The sequence below is a fragment of the Kogia breviceps genome, chromosome 19 (assembly GCF_026419965.1).
Source record: "Kogia breviceps isolate mKogBre1 chromosome 19, mKogBre1 haplotype 1, whole genome shotgun sequence".
NCBI classification, from domain to species: domain Eukaryota; kingdom Metazoa; phylum Chordata; class Mammalia; order Artiodactyla; family Physeteridae; genus Kogia; species Kogia breviceps.
In genome coordinates, this window is record NC_081328.1 from 44,900,577 (window position 1) to 44,920,463 (window position 19,887).

A 19,887-nucleotide genomic window follows, 5' to 3' on the forward strand; every position below is an offset into this window, starting at 1 on the left:
CAGTTTTAAATGACTACAGAAAATGCAAATTAAAACCACAATGAGATACCACCACACCCAGTAAAATATCTGATCAAAAGGACAGATAATATCAAATATTGGCAAGGATGTGAGAAAGCAGAACGTAAAATATAAAATGCAACAGCCACTTTGAAAAACAACCTGGTGCTTTCTTTCTTTTTAAACATATGACCCAGAAATTCAACTCTTAAGTATCTACCTGAGCGGAATGGAAACATGCATCCATACCAAGACTTGTATACAGATGATCATAGCAGTATTTTCATAATAACCCCAAACTGGAAACAACCCAAACGTCCATCAACTGGTAACTGGGTAAACAAAATGTGGTATGCCCACACAATGGAATACTACTCAGCAATAAAAAAAGATCCAACTATGATACACTCAGCAATATGGATGAACTCAAAAACAGCATGCTGAGGGAAGCCAGTCTCAAAAGACTGCATATTGCATGATTTTATATGACATTTCTAGAAAAGACAAGCTATAGATGCAGAAGCGGATCAGTGGTTGCCTGAGATTGGGGTGAGAGCAAGGACTGTCTACAAACAGTCAAGAGAGAACTTTCTGGGGTGACAGAAAGTACTAAAACTGAATTGTGGTTGCACAAATACATGGATTTGCTAAAACTCATCAGTATACTTGTGCAAATTAGACCTCAATAAAGCTGTTTTAAAACAAAACTACAGGAGCGATGGGGCAGATATCTGCTCGAGGTGGAAGAAAGGGTAGGGAAGGCTTTAGAAGAGAGAAATTTTGAGATTATATCCTGATAATGGACATTTAGCTGAGGCAGGGGTTTAACAGTGTGCAGAGGCAGGAAGGCATGAAAACTCAAGTAGGATTTGGGGAGGGAAAAGAAACGGGTGATACTAAAGGGCAAGCTGCACTTAGAGATGAGGTAAGTGAGAAAACAAGAAGCTGGTAAGAAGTTGGTACTTCCATCTCATAGGTCATGGGAAGTCACTACAGAATTTGAAGGGGGCTGAGTGAAGTTTTAGAAAGCTATCTCTGGAGGCAGTGTAAAAAGAAGATGACTTAGAGATGAGGGGAAAAAAGCAAGAGGCCATGGCCAGGTAAAAGATACAGAACCAACTATTTAGTTTCTAATGAGGTCGTGGGAAAGAAGACAGTTTCTAATCTCAGCAGCTAAGATGTTGGTGTCAGGAAAACAAATAAGGACGACAGGAGCAGAAGCAGTTCTGGGGGAAGGTGGTGACATAAATACTGTTTTAGGTTGATTGTGAGGTGCTGTCAAGATATTCAGGTACAAATACCCAGCAAACAGTTGCAAAGAGTCTGGGGTTGACGCTGTGGCTTGGGGAATTCTCAGCAAAGAAATAGTCACTGAAACCACTGAACTGTTAACATTGCTATGGACTCACATAAACAGCAAGAACTTAGGGCTCAAGATCAAAAAGGCTCATTATAGGGAATTCCCTGGCAGTCCAGTGGTTAGGACTCCTCACTTCCGCTGCTGGGGGCCTGGGTTTGATTCCCTGGTCAGGGAACTAAGACACCTGCAAGCGCGCAGCCAAAAAAAAAAGAAAAAAAAAAGGCGAATTACAGAGTCTACCCTGTCATCCGTGCAACGACATTAAGAAAATGCTTTTCCTTCTGTCACTGTTCTTTTTTTTTTTTTTTAAGCGTTAGAAACGTTTATTTGTTAAAATATTTTATTTTAAAAAAGTGAAAGGAGTGGAGTAAAGCAAGGCTAAATTTCAGCTGTTGTACCACGATCAGACATAAAAAGACAAAACAACAACAAACAAAAACCCCAATGGTCCTAGCAATTTCAGAAGATTAGCTTCAGTGTCAAGGTCCAGAGCTAACAGAGAAGAGGAGAAGGTTGCTTGCCACTACATATGGTCATTTTAAAGGGAAAGGAGGGGAATTCCCTGGTGGTCCAGTGGTTATAACCCAGCGCTTTGGGGGTGGGGGGGGAAAGGTTCATCCCTGGTCAGGGAACTAAGACCCTGCATGCCACAAGGTGCAGCCAATTGAAAAAAAATTTTTAAGAAAATTAAATTTGAAAATAAAAATAAACGGAAAGGAGATGCTGCAGGTAGACAGGGAGAGGGGTCAACTCCTAAGGAAAGCAAGTTAAGAGGGATTCCACTGTACAGGAAAGAGAGGCTGCCAGCATAATCCTCACCTAGGGCTGTGCTGTGGTCTTGAAGCAGATGGGACAATTGCTGTAGGTAGTTGGACACGGAAGCTGCTGCCGCCACTGCCTCCTAGGAGCAGACTCGGTAAGGCTAATGGTGGAGTGCTCCCCATGCATCACTGTTATACATGGATTCCCCGTAGCCAACGGTGTCAGGTGTGCACGCTGCTCCATACTGTTTGTTATAGAGCTCGGTAATGTCCGCCACACTACCCATATGATCTACTGGGCATTCTTCTGACCAGTGCTGCTCTTTCCCACACTGACAGCGGCCACTCTGGTCTCCCATCCCAGGGGCAGTCCGAAGCTGGCTGGTGGACAACTGCACCTATGTTCGTGTGCCTTGAAACTCTGTGTTGTCAAGGCCCCTGACAGCCCTACTGCATCCTCTGCCCGCTCCACGTGTACGAAGGCATAATCTTTCACAATGTCACATTCGATGACTGAACCATGCTCCTCTAACCTGGCCCAAAGCTCTTGGTTGGTAGAAGCAGGACTGATGTTGCCTACGTGCAACTTGGCTGAAGTTTTTGCTCTTTTTCTTTTTAAAATAAATTTATTTATTTATGTATGGCTGCATTGGGTCCTCGTTGCTGCACGCAGGCTTTCTCTAGTTGCGTCTCTAGTTGCATTGAGCGGGGGTTACTCTTCGCTGTGGTGCACAGGCTTCTTATTGCAGTGGCTTCTCTTGTTGCAGAGCATGGGCTCTAGGCACACGGGCTTCAGCACTTGTGGCACACGGGCTTCAGCAGTTGTGGCGCACAGGCTTATAGGCTTAGTTGCTCTGCAGCATGTGGGGCCTTCCCGAACCAGGGCTTGAACCCGTGTCCCCTGCATGGGCAGGCGGATTCTTAACCACTACGCCACCAGGGAAGTCCCTGAAGCTTTGCTCTTATCCTTGCCGGCTTCCACGGTGACGTTCACCCTGTGCAGCTTGTAGTGGATGGCATCCTCGGCCGCCGCCTGGTCCTCTATGTGCACAAAGCCGTAGTTTTGTGGCTTTTGTTGTTGTTGTTTGTTTTTTAGCGCAGCTTGCGGGACCTTAGTGCCCCGACCAGGGATCAAACCGGAGCCCTCCCTGGTGAAAGCAAGGAGTCCTAACCACTGGAGCGCCAGGGAATTCCCAAAGCTGTAGTTCTTAATGACGTCACATTCCAGCACCTTCCCACACTGCTCGAGGAGTCAGCGGATTGCCTGCTCTGTGCCCTCCTGGGTCAGGTTTCCGATGAACGGGATCACTTTCCGGACAAGAGCCTCCGTGTGGCGGCGGCGGTGGCCCCAGCGTCTCAGAGAACCCTACAAAATGGCGGCGGGCGCCCGAGCCGCGGCGGCGTGACCGGGCGCTGCTCGCGCGTCAGCTCACGCACGCGCCACTGCGCACTGCCTCAGGCTCGCGGGCGCCATGTTGCTGTTCTTGTGGTCAGTTTGTTCCTAGCAGACCGCCAACAGATTTTACAAGGAGTTACAGATTACAAAACAAGCATGCCAAAGATGATGATCAAACCGGGGACAAATACATAGATGGGAGAGCAGAATGCAGAACATAGCAGAGGCAATTGAGACTATATAGAATCTGCTATCTAGAAAGCAAGGTGCATGCTTTAGCTGCCTTTGAAACTCTCATATTGTGAATATGGGTACTAGTCTGCTCTTTCAAGTTAAGGGTACATGGGTCAGATTCCATCTATTGCCCTCAGCTCATCCACAACCATCCAAATGCACATCCGTTCTACCATCTTGTCAATAATATACTGTGCAAATTGGCACCCTGGAGATCTACCTTCTTGGACCTTCCCAAAGCCCCCAGATGGCTAACACATGGAGAGGACACAAAATTTCACAGATTGTTATATACAGGGTACTACGAAATATAGACAAAAGAACAGTAGGCTAAATGCCAGAAGATCCAGATTCTATATTCTTCCACCATGGACAAGTTAATTATATTGTTTGTATGTACAAATGGGTATAGAATGCACAGATCCGATTTTGAAAATTTAAGTGTTGCACCATGTATGGTAATACTGCTTGAAAGTTCGTCATACCCCACACAACCTCCTGTCTATTTAGGGGCCAAGTGAGTTAAAGTTGTGCTCTATTATTTTAGGGGAGAGAAGTGTCTTTGACGGTAAAACTTGAATATAATTTACTAGAAATCATGCCTAGAGGTGGAGTACTGCAGTATATCAGATTCTCCTTCTATACATGACCTTTAATTTTGCTGACATCTATTTCTAGCCTTTGAGTAGGAGAACTTGACCTAGAGGCCTCCATTCATCAGGCCCCCACACTCCCACCCACAATGGATGTGGCCCTTCTCGAGTCCCCCACCTTCCCCTCTGCTTTCTGCTTGGGTGGCCACCACCAAGCCTTGGACCCTACTTCCTGGTCTGTCTACACAACCAGAAAAGAAGTTCCCTGCATGCAGAGTAGAGCTCATTCATCCCCATGTTCTCAGCACCTGTCAGCATGTAAGGCTCAAAAAATGACCTGCAAGTGAAAGAATGCCAGGAAATTAGGGGGAAAGATGCCAAATAGCACATATTAAAAACAAAATTTTTATTCTATTCTTTTCTTTTTTTTTTTGCAGTACGCGGGCCTCTCACTGCTGTGGCCTCTCCAGTTGCAGAGCACAGGCTCCGGACGCACAGGCTCAGTGGCCACGGCTCACGGGCCCAGCCGCTGCGCAGCATATGGGATCTTCCCGGACCGGGGCACGAACCCGTGTCCCCTGCATCGGCAGGCGGATTCTCAACCACTGCACCACCAGGGAAGCCCTACTATTCTATTTTTTTTAAATAAAAATTATATATACTTAAGGCGTTTGAGATGATGATTTCAGATACATATACATAGTGAAATGATTACTACAGTCAAGCTAATTAACATATTTCTTCTCGTGGTTACCTTTTTGTGTATGTGTGTGATGAGAGCAAAAATTAAATTTTAAAAGTCTCCGGTGCATTGAGTGACAGATGAGTGGATAAGCTGAATGTGGTACCTACATACAATGGAATATTATCCAGCCTTGTAAAGGAAGGAAATTCTGACAGATGCTACCACATGGATGAACGTACAAAGCATTACGCTCAATGAAATAATCCAGACACATGATGCCACTTATATGAGGTGCCTTGAATAGTCAAATTCATAGAAACAGAAAGTACAAATAGAATGGTGGCTGCCAGGGGCTGGGGGGAGGGGGCACAAGGAGTTAGTGTTTAATGGGTACAGAGTTTCTGTTTGGGTTGACAAAAAAGTTCTGGAGATGCATAGTGGTGATGGTTGCACAGCATTTAATGTACTTAATGCCACTGAACTGTACACTTAAAAAAGGTTAAAATGTAAATTTTATGACACATATAACCTCAATTTTTTTTAAGTCTCCTGTGCAGTATTCCGTCTGAGGAAGGATACAGGACTGTGGCCTATTTTTAGGTGGCTATTTCTTCATAAGATGCATTCTTAAATATCTAATTGATAGCAAAGGGAAGAAAACACATTCAGCATTCATCCAGCTCATTGTCCAAATGTCCAAAGTCATTAATTTGGAAAAATACCACAAGAATCATGAAACTGATTCAAAATTTACTTCTAAACCATGAAAGCAAGAAACGAAGTGTGCTTTTAATTGGGTTTTCTGGGAGTGTAAGTGTTGTCTTGGATGACTTGTTTTTTTAATTGTTGGTAATCACTGGCTACCAGTACTAACCTCACTGCAGAAAAATAAACAGTTAAGTAATTAAAACATTCAAAACCTGAACTAGCAGAGAAAAAAAGTTATGTTTCTAACACTTTCCTTTTAGCATCAATTGTGATTCATATATCAAAAGACTAACCTTTTAAAAGGAGATGAAATAGCTTTCATATTTGATTATTTTGGTAACCAGCTGTATACAAAACTATTTTATCATCCCTTTTCCCCACCCCCAGACAGAGAAAGTTGTTGAGCCTGAGATTTCTAGATTATAATGTCGAAGTTCTCATGCAAGCAAAACCTCCCAGCGGTGTTAGATGTCTTGTCAAGGTGAAAACAGGAAGATTGTTTTTTCTTTGATATCTGTCAAGAAAATATAGAGGTATGCTTATTACTTTCTTTAAAAAGTTCTTTTCCCTTTAAAGAAAAGTGTTGTGCTTATTCCAATGGCAGTTTAACAAATAATCTCAGGTTCTCAGCAAGCCCTCAAAACGGGTGGTCAGAATGCAACAAGCTGACAGACTCCAGATTAAATTGACACGCCCCAGTCTAAGGCTTCAAAAGATGTGTGTCTCAGCATCGTCCAAAGCAAGTCACTGGATCACTTTTAACTTCTTCCAAATACCAAGCCTTTAAGCCAAGCTCAAACATGGCAGAGGAGAAAAGGCAAGAGAAGGGACTTTGCTGTGTCAACATGGACACCCCTTAGAAGGTCAGTGCAGATCAAAGAATTACAACCAAATGGTTTTAATCGCTTGGGTGACAACGCACAGGTGACAAGGGGAAAGAGCAAAGAGATAAAATGTTAGTGCTTGAAGGAGACAATGCACCCACCTTTGCAGTTCAGTAAACATGGCCTAATGGTGATTTTGTCTGTGGATGGTGAGAAAGGACTTTGCACCAGAAGATCTTATCCCTTGGGAAGGACTAGATTCTAGTGTTAGATTCACAGAGTCACAAAAGAGGAGAGAATGGCCCGGTGCCTCTAAACAGATCCAGGGGAGGGGAGAAATGGAGGTAACATTATGAAGATGGAGTCGTGAATAAAGCACACGTGAAGCACCTGCAAAGGGCTGCTAGCTTCCTGGGTCCTGGAGAAGCCTGGTAACCCCCCTCCCGCAAGTCGCGGAAGCTGCCCCGATTCTGGAAGCATCTGGTTCCAGATGAGAAAATCACTTCACTCTGGGTGGAAGAACCTCAGACAGTCATACAGTCAGGGACACATGCAGACCGAGGTGATCAAAAGAAAACACCTAGATTAAGCCCACAAATCATTTTCAATAAGCCTTTCCAGAAAAGCAGTGTGGTGAGAGAAGTCCTGGGTATGTGATGTATTGGTGTGGAGACCATGGGTAACGATACTCGATTGTACATTTGAAAGCTGCTGAGAGAGTAGATCTTAAAATTTCTCATTGCAAGAAAAAAATTAAAAAACCAAAAAACAGCCATGTGTGCTAGCTGGGATCCCAGGTAAAAACTTCAGAAAATAAACACCTTCAAAGAAAGGAGACTTCTCTCTGCGGTTTTGAAGACGAAGTTTCACATCCGCTGCTCCAAAGGCCCAGAAAGGCTTATTGTGCTGGGGGACTGGGGTGTGTGAGCTTCGAAGACTTAAACAAATGATCAGTTCTCTCCTTCAGAGATCCTAAAGTCTCCTAAGAGGCTCCAGGTGGCAATAAATTAATAGGCTCATTCTTTACTATGCTTCTATTTCGCCTAGCTTAAAAAAAAATCTTAATAAGAAACAAAATTATTTCTTTACCAAAGGCTCCATTTCTGTGTGATATCCTAGTTAAACTTGCACATTTTTTTCTCCATTCTGTTTTTTGGGGCTCAGAACAATTTCCTCCTCCTCTAAGCAGAAAAGCCTTCAGAAAAAGTGTTGGTTGTGCCCTAGTTTCAGGAGGTGATGAAGAGGCAAGTCGCTAAAGCCATATGGAGAAAACTACTACTTGTGGCCCCAGGGAGAATAAAAAAAGAATCAGCCAAACAAAGGCACCTAGAGTCAGACTGGAACTTCTGGAGCAATCTAAGCCTTACCTCCAAATGCCTAAACAATAGCCTCTATTTATGCACACTTCAAAAGACCTCATTGCATCAGAAGGCACCTTGCGAATAAGATTGCAGCTAATTCTCCCAGCATCAGAAATGCACTCCCCTGAATAACAAAGCTTCGCTCTGTTATTCATAATAAGGATTAAACCCAGTGGGATAAAATACACAGTTGCCAGGTCATCTTAGTGTAGGGCTGAGCATGGAAAACTGAGTTCTCATTTCTCCTCCACTAAAGCCTGGTGGTTGGTAGAGGAGCCAGTTCTTTAAATGTCCAGTGACGATTTCTTTTTCTGTTAAAGGAGAAATCAGTTAACAAGGAAAGTGCTCTGAGAGACAGTTGAAGGGCACTGAATCAATATTACTACTGTCCTCAGGCCCCTGTCACAATTGAGTGCAGACCTTCAAAGGAACACATTGTTACCTAAAACGAAAACATTCTCCCAGCCCATCCCCCCACCTAAAAGGCTGCCTCTAAAGCATCAAGGGCCTGGCCCCCTATCTGTTCCACACCTAGGTTTTTCTCCCCATTGCCTCTCCCCGCCCTGACCCCTGTTCCAGCAAAAACAATCTGTTGACCCCTTGCGCACACATGACTTACAGCTTCCGACTTACAACCTTTCTTTGCCAAAATCCGTATTCATCCTTCAAGACTTGCTTTAAAAGGGCCTCCCCATGACCCCAACCCACTGACAGCTCTTTTTTGCACGTGGTTCATATTGAGTTTGCAATCAATTAAAAGTTTAATGAGCTTATTGAAATAATTCTATTTGGAATAATATGTTGTCTGGAATTTGCTTCAAAAAAAAATCCAGGGATAGGAGTGGAGGGTGGGGCATTCGGGGTGGGCCACATGTGGGTTCATCAGAGGGGTCTCTCTACTTTTTAAAAAAAGTCTTTATTGGGCTTCCCTGGTGGCACAGTGGTTAAGAATCCGCCTGCCAATGCAGGGGACACGGGTTTGAGCCCTGGTCCGGGAAGATCCCACGTGCCACGGAGCAACTAAGCCTGTGTACCACAACTACTGAGCCCGCGCCTAGAGTTCGTGCTCTGCGACAAGAGAAGCCACCACAATGAGAAGCCCGTGCATTGCAACGAAGAGTAGCCCCCGCTCGCTGCAACTAGAGAAAGCCCGCGTGCAGCAACGAAGACCCAACGCCTCCAAAAAACAAACAAATAAATAAATCTCTTTTCAAAGAAGTCTTTATTGAAATTGTTACAATATTGCTTGTGTTTTATGTTTTGGTTTTTTGGCATGTGGGATCTTAGCTCCCTGACCAGGTATTGAACCTGCACCCCCTGCATTGGAAGGCAAAGTCTTAACCACTGGCCCACCAGGGAAGTCCTGGGTCTCTCTACTTTTGCTTATGTTTGAAAGTTTCCATAGTAAAAATCTGAAAATTTTAGTGCCACAAAGCTAGCTAAGGACAACCAACATTCTAACTCAGAATTGCCTGACGTTAAGAGCAGAGCCCGCTAGGCTGTTCTATTGTTTTCCATGAATTATTTCATAGTTGCTGTTACTGCTTTTTTTCACTGTATCCAGCTGTATTCATTATTCATTTGACATGAAAAGCCCGGTTGCTCTCCTCAAGGAGAGCAGGCAGTGTAACTGGGGACACAGGTAAACAGATAAATCACAGCGGAATGGTGAGTGTAACAGCCAGGATAGGAATCGAGTGGAAACAAACAAATTTCTATGGGAAAACAGCAATTAAGTCTACCTGGGGAACTCAAAAAGGCAGCCCAGCCGGGAGCTGTTATTCCAGGTGGAACTCAAGAGCTAAGCAGGGACGTCCAAGGTGAAGGAGTTTGGGGACAGGAGCGCAACTCGGGCAGAAGTTGTGGTGTGGGCAAAGACGCAGTCCTGAAGAGGCGCGATGAGGAAGGAACAGGGCCGGGTGGGGCAGATGCCCTGGTGAGGTAAGTGGAGGCCCAGACTGTGAAGAGGCTTGAAGCCAGGCCAACAGGGCTGGATTTTACCTCTTAGACAACCAGGAGCGAATGCGGAAGTGACATGATCACTGTTGGTCTGTTAGGAAGCTCACTGTCAGCTGTGCACCTAACAGCCTGGAATGGGCTTTTGCAGCAGGTCATAGCCAGGATTAGGTACAGAGAGAGTGAGGTACGAAATTTACGGGGACGCCAAAGAACTCAGCGATTTGTATGAATATTATTTTAATGCAGTAGTTTTTTAGAAATCAAAATTAAAGCCAAGAAAGTCCACGATGGAAAAAAAAAACCCAAACTGTGTAAGTAAAGACAGACTGTTACCCTTTGTTTTACCACCCTGCTTTATTGTGAAATTGCAAGCACCACCCCACCTGTCCACCCCCCAGCCCTCACCATGCTGGGTGGGTTTACAAGGGTGGACAATGATATAGGAACAGATTGGACAACGTGAGGCTTTACATGTAGTTGTATGTTTTGTTGTAGAGCTTTTATTAACTTTTCCCACTTGGTTCTCAACATGGGAGGATATTTTGATAAGTGGACATAGGGCTGCAGAGTTTTCTTTGCCTCAAGGCTTCCATGGAGCTCGGTAGGGCCCTGCCATAGCCCAGGCAGTAAATGAGGACCAACAGCCCTAAAACAAGAGTGTGAAAGAGGAAGAGGCCAAATTCGAGCAACATTTCTAGGGCAGAAATGAGAGACTCTATAAATGCAGCAGGAGTATCAGCCTAAAGGCTCAGCTCGAGCACAATGTATTCTCCCCAACTATGTCATAAACCTTCAGGGTCAAAAATCGCGTTCTCCTAATCTTTTGTATCATTTTGTAATCGGATTCCCACTCCACCCTCCTGCCCATCTGATTTCCACTCCGCCCATGTTAGTTTCAGTTCTGTGTCATGCAATATGGCCCCATCTCTGCAGAGCAAATCAGAGGCCAGTTCAGGATTGTGGACAGTTTAAGTGACAATAAGGGTGAGGCATCATCCTGATGAACCATCAGGTGTGGAAATGCCCCCAAGAGAGACTCACAATGATGGAGGAGGCCTTAAATAAAAGCTGCTACCAAACCTAACTTTTGGATGACTTCGGAAGGCTGAGTTGCTCTGAGAGGGAGGTACAGAGATATCAACTTGCCATCCATGGCCCGGCCCAGGCAAGGAGCTATGACTAAACAGGAAACTGGTTACTGAGCGGTTGAACAGATGTATGAGTGTTCAAAGTGCAGGCACCAGGCTATACTCTGAGACATTCTATAAAGTGAAAGCAGAGCTGTGTTAACCCTGACAGATGTGTAGGAGACTCGTGTAAGAGGCAGGACCTGCTTGGGTCTCCTGAAGAACTGAATTCTCTGTGAGTAACTATGATTATTCAATGCTATGGTTTATTGGGCATCTACTATGTGCCCAGTATCTCACAGGCATATTTTTAAACCACCCCCAGAGCCCTGCAATGGAAAGCGCTATCTTTATTTTACAAAAGGAAGCTCAGAGAGGTTGAGTCGTGAGCCTGAGTTCATAGAGCTGGTCCTAAAGGAACTAGAATTCAAACCCAGAGCAAAGCCAGGCTTAGAATAAGGAGAAACTTTTCCTTTTGAGAACTCAGTGACGTTCTGGTTAGAGAGAGGTGAATGAGTTTGAGTTTGCCAGTGCAGTGTCAGATCCTGCACTCAACATTTTGATATTTTCTTCAACATGGGAATATTTTGCATTAATGATGATTTTTAAAATACAAGGGATTAAAAATATTATTCATTGTGATTATTGAGTTTGGGGGATCCTCCTTCAATTTGGGTCCCTGGGGGCGTGTCTCACTAGCCTCACCCTAGTTTTGGCTGTGTTCCAGCCTGCAGGCGACCTGTGATAACCTGAATGCAGCCTACAGACAGCTCTCATTTTAGGCAGACTTTTCACTCTCCTCCTGCCTGCCTGATAAGTTTTACATCCAAAGTTATTACCTACTGGGAAAGAGGTTTTGGGTTTTGTGGGTTTTTTTTTTTTTTTGTCTGAGTTGGGTCTTTGTTGCTGCACGTGTGCTTTCTGTAGTTGCGGTGAGCGGGGTCTACTCTTCATTGCGGTGCGTGGGCTTCTCATTGCGGTGGCTTCTCTTGTTGTGAGCACGAGCTCTAGGCGCACGGGCTTCAGTAGTTGTGGCTCGCGGGCTCTAGAGCTCAGGCTCAGTAGTTGTGGCTCACGGGCTCTAGAGTGCAGGCTCAGTAGTTGTGGCTCATGGGCTTAGTTGCTCCGCGGCATGTTGACCAGGGATGGAACCCGTGTCCCCTGCATTGGCAGGTGGATTCTCAGCCACTGTGCCACCAGGAAAGTACCCCCCCCCTTTTTTTGGACTTGCTTGTTTGCTTCTTTTGTTTTCCTGTTCATTTTATTTTTTTCCTTTATCTTCTTTCTCTATTCATCACTATCTGGGATGCTTATAAACAAGAAATGTGTCAAAAGGTGATACATTGGATAATGGGATGCAAAAAATTCTACACAACCCATGAACATATTCAAACGAACTCAAAAAGGAAGCGTCTTAGAATAATTTCACGACCCCTTCCCAGGGCTGCAGAATATATTTATTTCTATAAGAAATTAGCTTCCAGGGCTTTCCTGGTGGCACAGTGGTTAAGAATCCGCCTGCCATGGGCTTCCCTGGTGGTGCAGTGGTTGAGAGTCCGCCTGCCGATGCAGGGGACACGGGTTCGTGCCCCGGTCCGGGAGGATCCCACATGCCGCGGAGCGACTGGGCCCGTGAGCCATGGCCACTGGGCCTGCGTGTCCGGAGCCTGTGCTCTGCAACGGGAGAGGCCACAACAGTGAGAGGCCCGCGAACCACAAAAAAAAAAAAAAGAATCTGCCTGCCAGTGCAGGGGACATGGGTTTGAGCCCCGGTCCGGGAAGATCCCACATGCCGCGGAGCAACTAAGCCCATGCACCACAACTACTGAGCCTGTGCTCTAGAGCCTGCGAGCAACAACTACTGAGCCCGTGTGCCACAACTATTGAAGCCTGCTCACCTAGAGCCCATGCTCCGCAACAGGAGAAGCACACTGCAACAAAAGAGTAGCCCTCGCTCACTGCAACTAAAGAAAGCCCGTGCACAGCAACAAAGACCCAACGCAGCTAAAAATAAATAAATAAAAATAAATTAAAAAAAAAAAAACAAGTTAGCTTCCATAAGGATCAGCCCTTCACACATCTGCTTCACAGAACTGTCTCTGAGAAAAACAAATACCATATGCTAACACATATATAAGGAATCTAAAAAAAAAAAAGGTTCTGATGAACCTAGGGGCAGGACAGGAATAAAGGCACAGATGTAGAGCATGGACTTGAGGACACGGGGAGGGGGAAGGGTAAGCTGGGACGAAGTGAAAGAGTAGCATTGACATATATACACTACTAAATGTAAGATAGCTAGTGGGAAGCAGCCTCATAGCACAGGGAGATCAGCTCGGTGCTTTGTGACCACCTAGAGGGGTGGGAAAAGGGGGGTGGGAGGGAGATGCAAGAGGGAGGGGATATGGGGATGTACACATGCATATAGCTGATTCACTTTGTTATACAGCAGAAACTAACACAATATTGTAAAGCAATTATACTCCAATAAAGATGCTAAAAAAAAAAAAAAAAAAAAAAGAATTGTCTCTGAGCCCTATTACCAGATACAAAATTAAATACTATGAGCTGAGGCTGCAGGTTGTACTGGTAGCTGGAGGGTGAAAAGTCATCCTTTTTCTTTTCCTTGAATCTTATTTTATTTATTTATTTTTCATACAGCAGGTTCTTATTATTATCTATTTTATACATATTAGTGTAGATATGTCAATCCCAATCTCCCAATTCATCATACCCCCCTCCTTCCACCCCTCTTTCTAAACTTTTGTTTCTACAATGTGGTACTGTTGTGACAAAACACCAGTATGAAGAGGATAACAGCCATGCCAACAGCAAACACAGCTGTTTTGAATCCTAGTCTGCATTTTTAAAAATTAACTAAATACAGTTCTTGGTTCTTTTAAAAATCAACATTAGGAAGCTCATCAACTACACAGGAGACAAACTGACATAGAAATGGACACTGTCCAGGTACACATGCCCAACCAGTTTTGCATTTCAGCCCTGATTTCAATTAAAGAAGCATTCATTCATTACCTACTGTGTGTCCAGAGGCGACCAGGAATTTGTATCACTAAGACAAAGGGCCAGGTTTCCTGGGAGAGGCCGATGCTCAGCAGGGCATCACCACCTGGACCCGTGTTTTATGGAGGAGAGTGCAGTCCATTAGTTTAATTAAAAAAAAAAAGCTTGATCTCAGCCCATGTACACTTTCTACAGGACAGGCCAAGAGAAATTTATAGGAGCAGAGGGGGTGGGCCCCTGGCAGGATTACGATAAAATAAAATTTTTGTGGCCTGGAGTTTCCTCTCACTGTTCAGCAGTTTCAACCTCTAAACAAAACAAAACCAAAAAATTAGTAGCAATAAACCATCAGCAGGACTGCTTTTTGTTGCTGCGGCAGAGGATTATATGTCTGGATTGCTTCTCCAGTTCTCCTAATTTGACCCAGCTAAATGAACATTTAAAAGGAAGGAAGGAAAAATTACCTCTGAGCTCAGAAAATCAATGTTAAAAGTCCAGATTCTAAAATTCACACATTCTATGCATTCGAAAGTCACTTAGGCTCTCACTCAGGAACTCTGTCCTTCTCATCCAAATTCTACCAAAGATCGTAATTAATCTGGTTTCTCAACCTGCAGGAGCTTAGAAGGCACATGGCAGAAGGGGCGTCCATGCCACTGTAGATGGCTGCTTATAATTATCACAATTGGGGCTATTTAATGATGGTCAGGGCAGATACGGCCCTATTCATTCACAGACAGGCCTGTTCATTCACTCACTCACTCATTCATTCATTCAACCAACATTCATCAGACGCCTCCTCTGGGCTACTAGTGCTCCTTCAAGTTCCTGGTTAAGACAACCCTCCCTGATGTTAAGGGAGGTCTACGGAGCTGTCAAAGCTCCTGATAAGACTCCCACACTCCACCCCAGTGCAATCTCCTAAGAGACCAAAGACCCTTAGGAGCTGCATTAGTTTCCTGTGACTGCAATAACAGAGTAATAATACCACCTGAGTCACTTAAAGCAACAGAAAGGTTATTCTCTCACAACTCTGGAAGCTAGAAGTCCAAAATCAGCAGGGCCACACTCCCCATGAAGGCCCAGGGAAGAATCCTTCCTGCCTCTTCCAGCTTCCGGTGGCCCCAGACGTTCCTCGACTTGCAGCTGCAGGTTCCCAACCTCTGCCTTCGCCTTCACAAGGCCATCTTCTCTGTGTCTGTGTCCTCTCTTCATATAAGGATCCCAGTCACCCTATATCCAGGATGATTTCATCTCGAGGTTCTTAACTGACTACATCTGCAAAAACCCTATCTCCAATTAAGGTCACATTCTGAGGTTCTGGGTGGACATGAATTTTGAGGGGACACTATCAGACCTACCACAGAAGGCTATCATTAAACTGAGTATCCCACCTCCCCTGAAAGGCCATCAGAACAAATCCCTGAACGTCAACATCCCTGAAGTCCAAGAATCCCTGGTGCCCTTCTATCCCTGCTCTTCCTCTTGCCTTGACTTTCCATACAGCAAAGAGACAGAAATCAAATCATGTCACTCAGCCTTTCTCGCCTTCTGAGATGGCCCACATTCTGTCTGTGGAGTGTGTTTCTCTCTAAATAAATCCACTTCTTACCTATCACTTTGTCTCTCACTGAATTCTTTCTGCGATGAGACGTCAAGAACCTGAGCTTCATTAAGTCCTGAAACCAGGTGTGTGATCTCAGTTAGAAGACAGTGGGTTTGGGCCGGGTTCGAGTCCCAGTCGCGTGGGTTCAAGTCCCAATCTGAGGTGCACGGTTTCAAGACTACATGTCAAGATTCATAATCTTGCAGGTCTGTCAGTGGATGTCCAGAGTGAGAACCTTCCCACCTCCAAAACAAGCGTATCAAAAACAACCACTGAGGGCTTCCCTGGTGGCGCAGTGGTTAAGAATCCACTTGCCAATGCAGGGGACACAGGTTTGAGCCCTGGTCCGGGAAGATCCCGCATGCCGCGGAACAACTAAGCCCGTGAGCCACAGCTACTGAGCCCGCGTGCTGCAACTACTGAAGCCTGCGCGCCTACAGCCCATACTCCGCAACAAGAGAAGCCACTGAAATGAGAAGCCCGCACACCGCAATGAAGAGTGGCCCTATTCGCTGCAACTAGAGAAAGCCCACAGGCAGCAACGAAGATCCGACGCAGCCAAAAATAAATAAATAAATAATTTATATTTTAAAAAAATCATGTCACTCCCCTGCTTATAACTCTCAGTGGCTCCCGCTGTAAGGAGGCCATGTCCCAAACTCCTGGCCAGGCCCCTGAAGCCCTTCACAGTCTGCCCTCTTCATCGCTCCGTCCCCTCTCCTCCCCCTGCCCTCACTTCACCCTGTCTGTGCTCCTCCTGGTCACCCAGCTCTATCCTTATTCTCCTCGTTCAAACACACCAAGGTCATTCCAGCACTTGTTGACCGCTCTGTCTCCCTCTACCTGGACGGCTGTCCTACAGATCGTCACTTGGATCCTACCATTGTTCAAGTGTCAAATCCTCAGAAAAGCCTTCTCCATCCATCTTATTCAAAATAGCACCCACAGGGACTTCCCTGGTGGCGCAGTGGTTAAGAATGCAGGGGACACGGGTTCGAGCCCTGGTCTGGGAAGATCCCACACGCCGTGGAGCGACTGAGCCCGTGCGCCACAACTACTGAGCCCACACACCACGACTACGGAAGCCCGCGCGCCTAGAGCCTGTGCTCCGCAACAGGAGAAGCCACCGCAACGAGAAGCCCACGTATCGCAACGAAGAGTAGCCCCCGCTCGCCGCAACTAGAGAAAGCCCGCGCGCGGCAACTAAGACCCAACGCAGCAAAATAAATTAATTAATAAACTAATAAATTAATTTTTAAAATAAAATTAAATGAAGTGTAGGTTTATTCTAATATATCATTACTGGTTTGCAGGATTCCAGACGGCATTGGAAAAGACATAGAAAAGGCTTGTCAATCTATTTATCTGCTCCATGATGTCTTTGTTAGAAAAGTAAAAAGCTGAAGAAGCCCAAGTGTGCATTGGGAAAACTCATGGAGCTACATGGTGAAGGTAGTAGTTCTAGAAAAGCTACTGGGGATGAGACAGGTGCTAAAGTTGAACAAGCTGATGGAGATGAGCCACCAGTCCAAGAATCTGTTTAAAATTCAGACTTTTAATGGTGACAAATAAAAGATCTTATCTGTGAAAATAAAATAAAATAAAATAGCACCCATACCCACACCCACAGGCACCTTAGGTCACTTGATTATATTACCCTAATTGGATTTTTCTTTATTACACTCAATACCATCTGAAATTATATTATTTATTTCTGTGTTCGCTTACTTATGGTCTGTCTCCACCAGTAGAATGTCAGCCCCATGAGGACAGGAATGTGCCTGGAGGGCTTCCCAGTTTAGTGAAGCCACACAGACATATAAAAAGCAGTGACACTCATGGGGCCAGACACTGTGGGGGGATTTCATCTTCACAACAATCCTACAAGGTAGGTGCTATTCTTATTCCCATTTTTTTTTTAAACATCTTTATTGGAGTATAACTTTTACAATAGTGTGTTAGTTTTTCCTTTACAACAAAGTGAATCAGTTATACATATACATATGTTCCCATATCTCTTCCCTCTTGCATCACCCTCCCTCCCACCCTCCCTATCCCACCCCTCTAGGTGGTCGCAAAGCACAGAGGTGATCTCCCTGTGCCATGCGGCAGCTTCCCACTAGCTATCTAATTTACATTTGGTAGTGTGTATATGTCCATGCTCTAGTAGGTCTGTGTTTTATTCCCGTCCTACCATTAATCTCTTCATGACATTTTTTTTTCTTAGATTCCATATATATGTGTTAGCATACGGTATTTGTTTTTCTCCTTCTGACTTACTTCACTCTGTATGACAGACTCCAGGTCTATCCACCTCATTACAAATAACTCAGTTTCATTTCTTTTCATGGCTGAGTAATATTCCATCGTGTATATGTGCCACATCTTCTTTATCCATTCATCTGTTGATGGACACTTACGTTGCTTCCATGTCCTGGCTATTGTAAATAGAGCTGCAATGAACATTTTGGTACATGACTCTTTTTGAATTATGGTTTTCTCAGGGTATATGCCCAGTAGTGGGATTGCTGGGTCGTATGGTAGTTCTACTTTTAGTTTTTTAAGGAACCTCCATACTGTTCTCCATAGTGGCTGTATCAATTTACATTCCCACCAGCAGTGCAAGAGGGTTCCCTTTTCTCCACACCCTCTCTAGCATTTATTGTTTCTAGAGCTTTTGATGATGGCCAATCTGACCGGTGTGAGATGATATCTCATTGTAGTTTTGACTTGCATTTCTCTAATGATTAATGATGTTGAGCATTCTTTCATGTGTTTGTTGGCCATCTGTATATCTTCTTTGGAGAAATGTCTATTTAGGTCTTCTGCCCATTTTTGGATTGGGTCGTTTGTGTTTTTGTTATTGAGCTGCATGAGTTGCTTATAAATTTTGGAGATTAATCCTTTGTCAGTTGCTTCATTTGCAACTATTTTCTCCCATTCTGAGGGTTGTCTTTTGGTCTTGTTTATGGTATCCTTTGCTGTGCAAAAGCTTTTAAGTTTCATTAGGTTCCATTTGTTTATTTTTGTTTTTATTTCCATTTCTCTAGGAGATGGGTCAAAAAGGATCTTGCTGTGATTTATGTCATAGAGTGTTCTGCCTATGTTTTCCTCTAAGAGTTTGATAGTGTCTGGCCTTACATTTAGGTCTTTAACCCATTTTGAGTTTACTTTTGTGTGTGGTGTTAGGGAGTGTTCTAATTTCATAATTTTACAGGTAGCTGTCCAGTTTTCCCAGCACCACTTATTGAAGAGGCTGTCTTTCCTCCACTGTATATCCTTCCCTCCTTTATCAAAGATAAGGTGACCATATATGTGTGGGTTTATCTCTCTTATTCCCATTTTACAGATGAGGTAACTGAGGTTGAGTCACTTGCCAAGGGGAGCCAGGGCTCAAACCAGGTGGTCTGAGTCTAGATCTTGTGCTTTTGGCTTCTAGCCTACCTCCCCCAAAAAGATGACAGCATTTTGCCAAGGGGAATGTGAAGGTTCTGTTATAGGCCTGTGAGGAGCCAGAAGAGGAAACTGTGTGAACAGGGCTGAGAGCGTCCCTTTGCCGGTAAAGCTAATGAGTTCCCGGGCAGAGGAGGCAATCTACATGGGCAAATGGACAGGCAGTATAACAGAGAGCAGCAGAGAGCTGATGGCATTCAAAGGGATGCACGGAAGTTTCTGGTCATCCTATATGAGCAGGAGGAGGGGACACAGGACTCTGGCTCCATAGCTGAAGTGTCAGCATTAAGCCCGTTGCTGCAAGACTCATTCCCAAGCTGCAGCCCTGGTTCTAAGCACTAAACGCTTGACCTCCTTAACATATGTAATCAAGGTGCTCTCTTAAACCAGAGTTTCTGCTTCTAAGCTCCGGCCTTGCTCTGTTCCATGCTCTTGGAGAGCCAGGTTCTGTTCTGAGCCCAAGTAGCAGTGCCACCTGTGGTCTCTGCTGACAACACCCCCATTCAGCCTGTACTGTACTTCTGCTGGCCGCTGGACTATTCTTTGGATGCGTCTAGTCCCCTGGCTGGGTGGTCCTCTGATGCAACTGCCTGCAAGCTTGGCTGATCACAGCAGCCACCGCACTCTCCCTATGCGGCATCACCCACGTGTCCAGACCTGCTCCTGCGGCGGCAGCTAAGCCCTTTGCCTTCCCTACCGCACATTTGTAGCTCTGTCTCCTCTCTAGATCTGGCTTCCGTTGGTCTGGCTCAAGCAAGGAGAAGACAGGAAAACTATAAAAAGCAGAAGAGGGAGA

At 44.9% G+C, this 19,887-nt stretch overlaps 1 protein-coding gene and 1 pseudogene across 2 annotated transcripts in view; both read right to left on the reverse strand.

The window, feature by feature from the left end:
• Nucleotides 1–19,887, reverse strand: part of PITPNC1 (phosphatidylinositol transfer protein cytoplasmic 1) — a 259,452-nt gene that overhangs the window by 198,923 nt on the left and 40,642 nt on the right. The window lies entirely within an intron of this gene.
• The window catches only part of LOC131746286 (RNA-binding protein 4B-like), a 37,902-nt pseudogene that overhangs the window by 1,924 nt on the left and 16,091 nt on the right, over nucleotides 1–19,887 (reverse strand).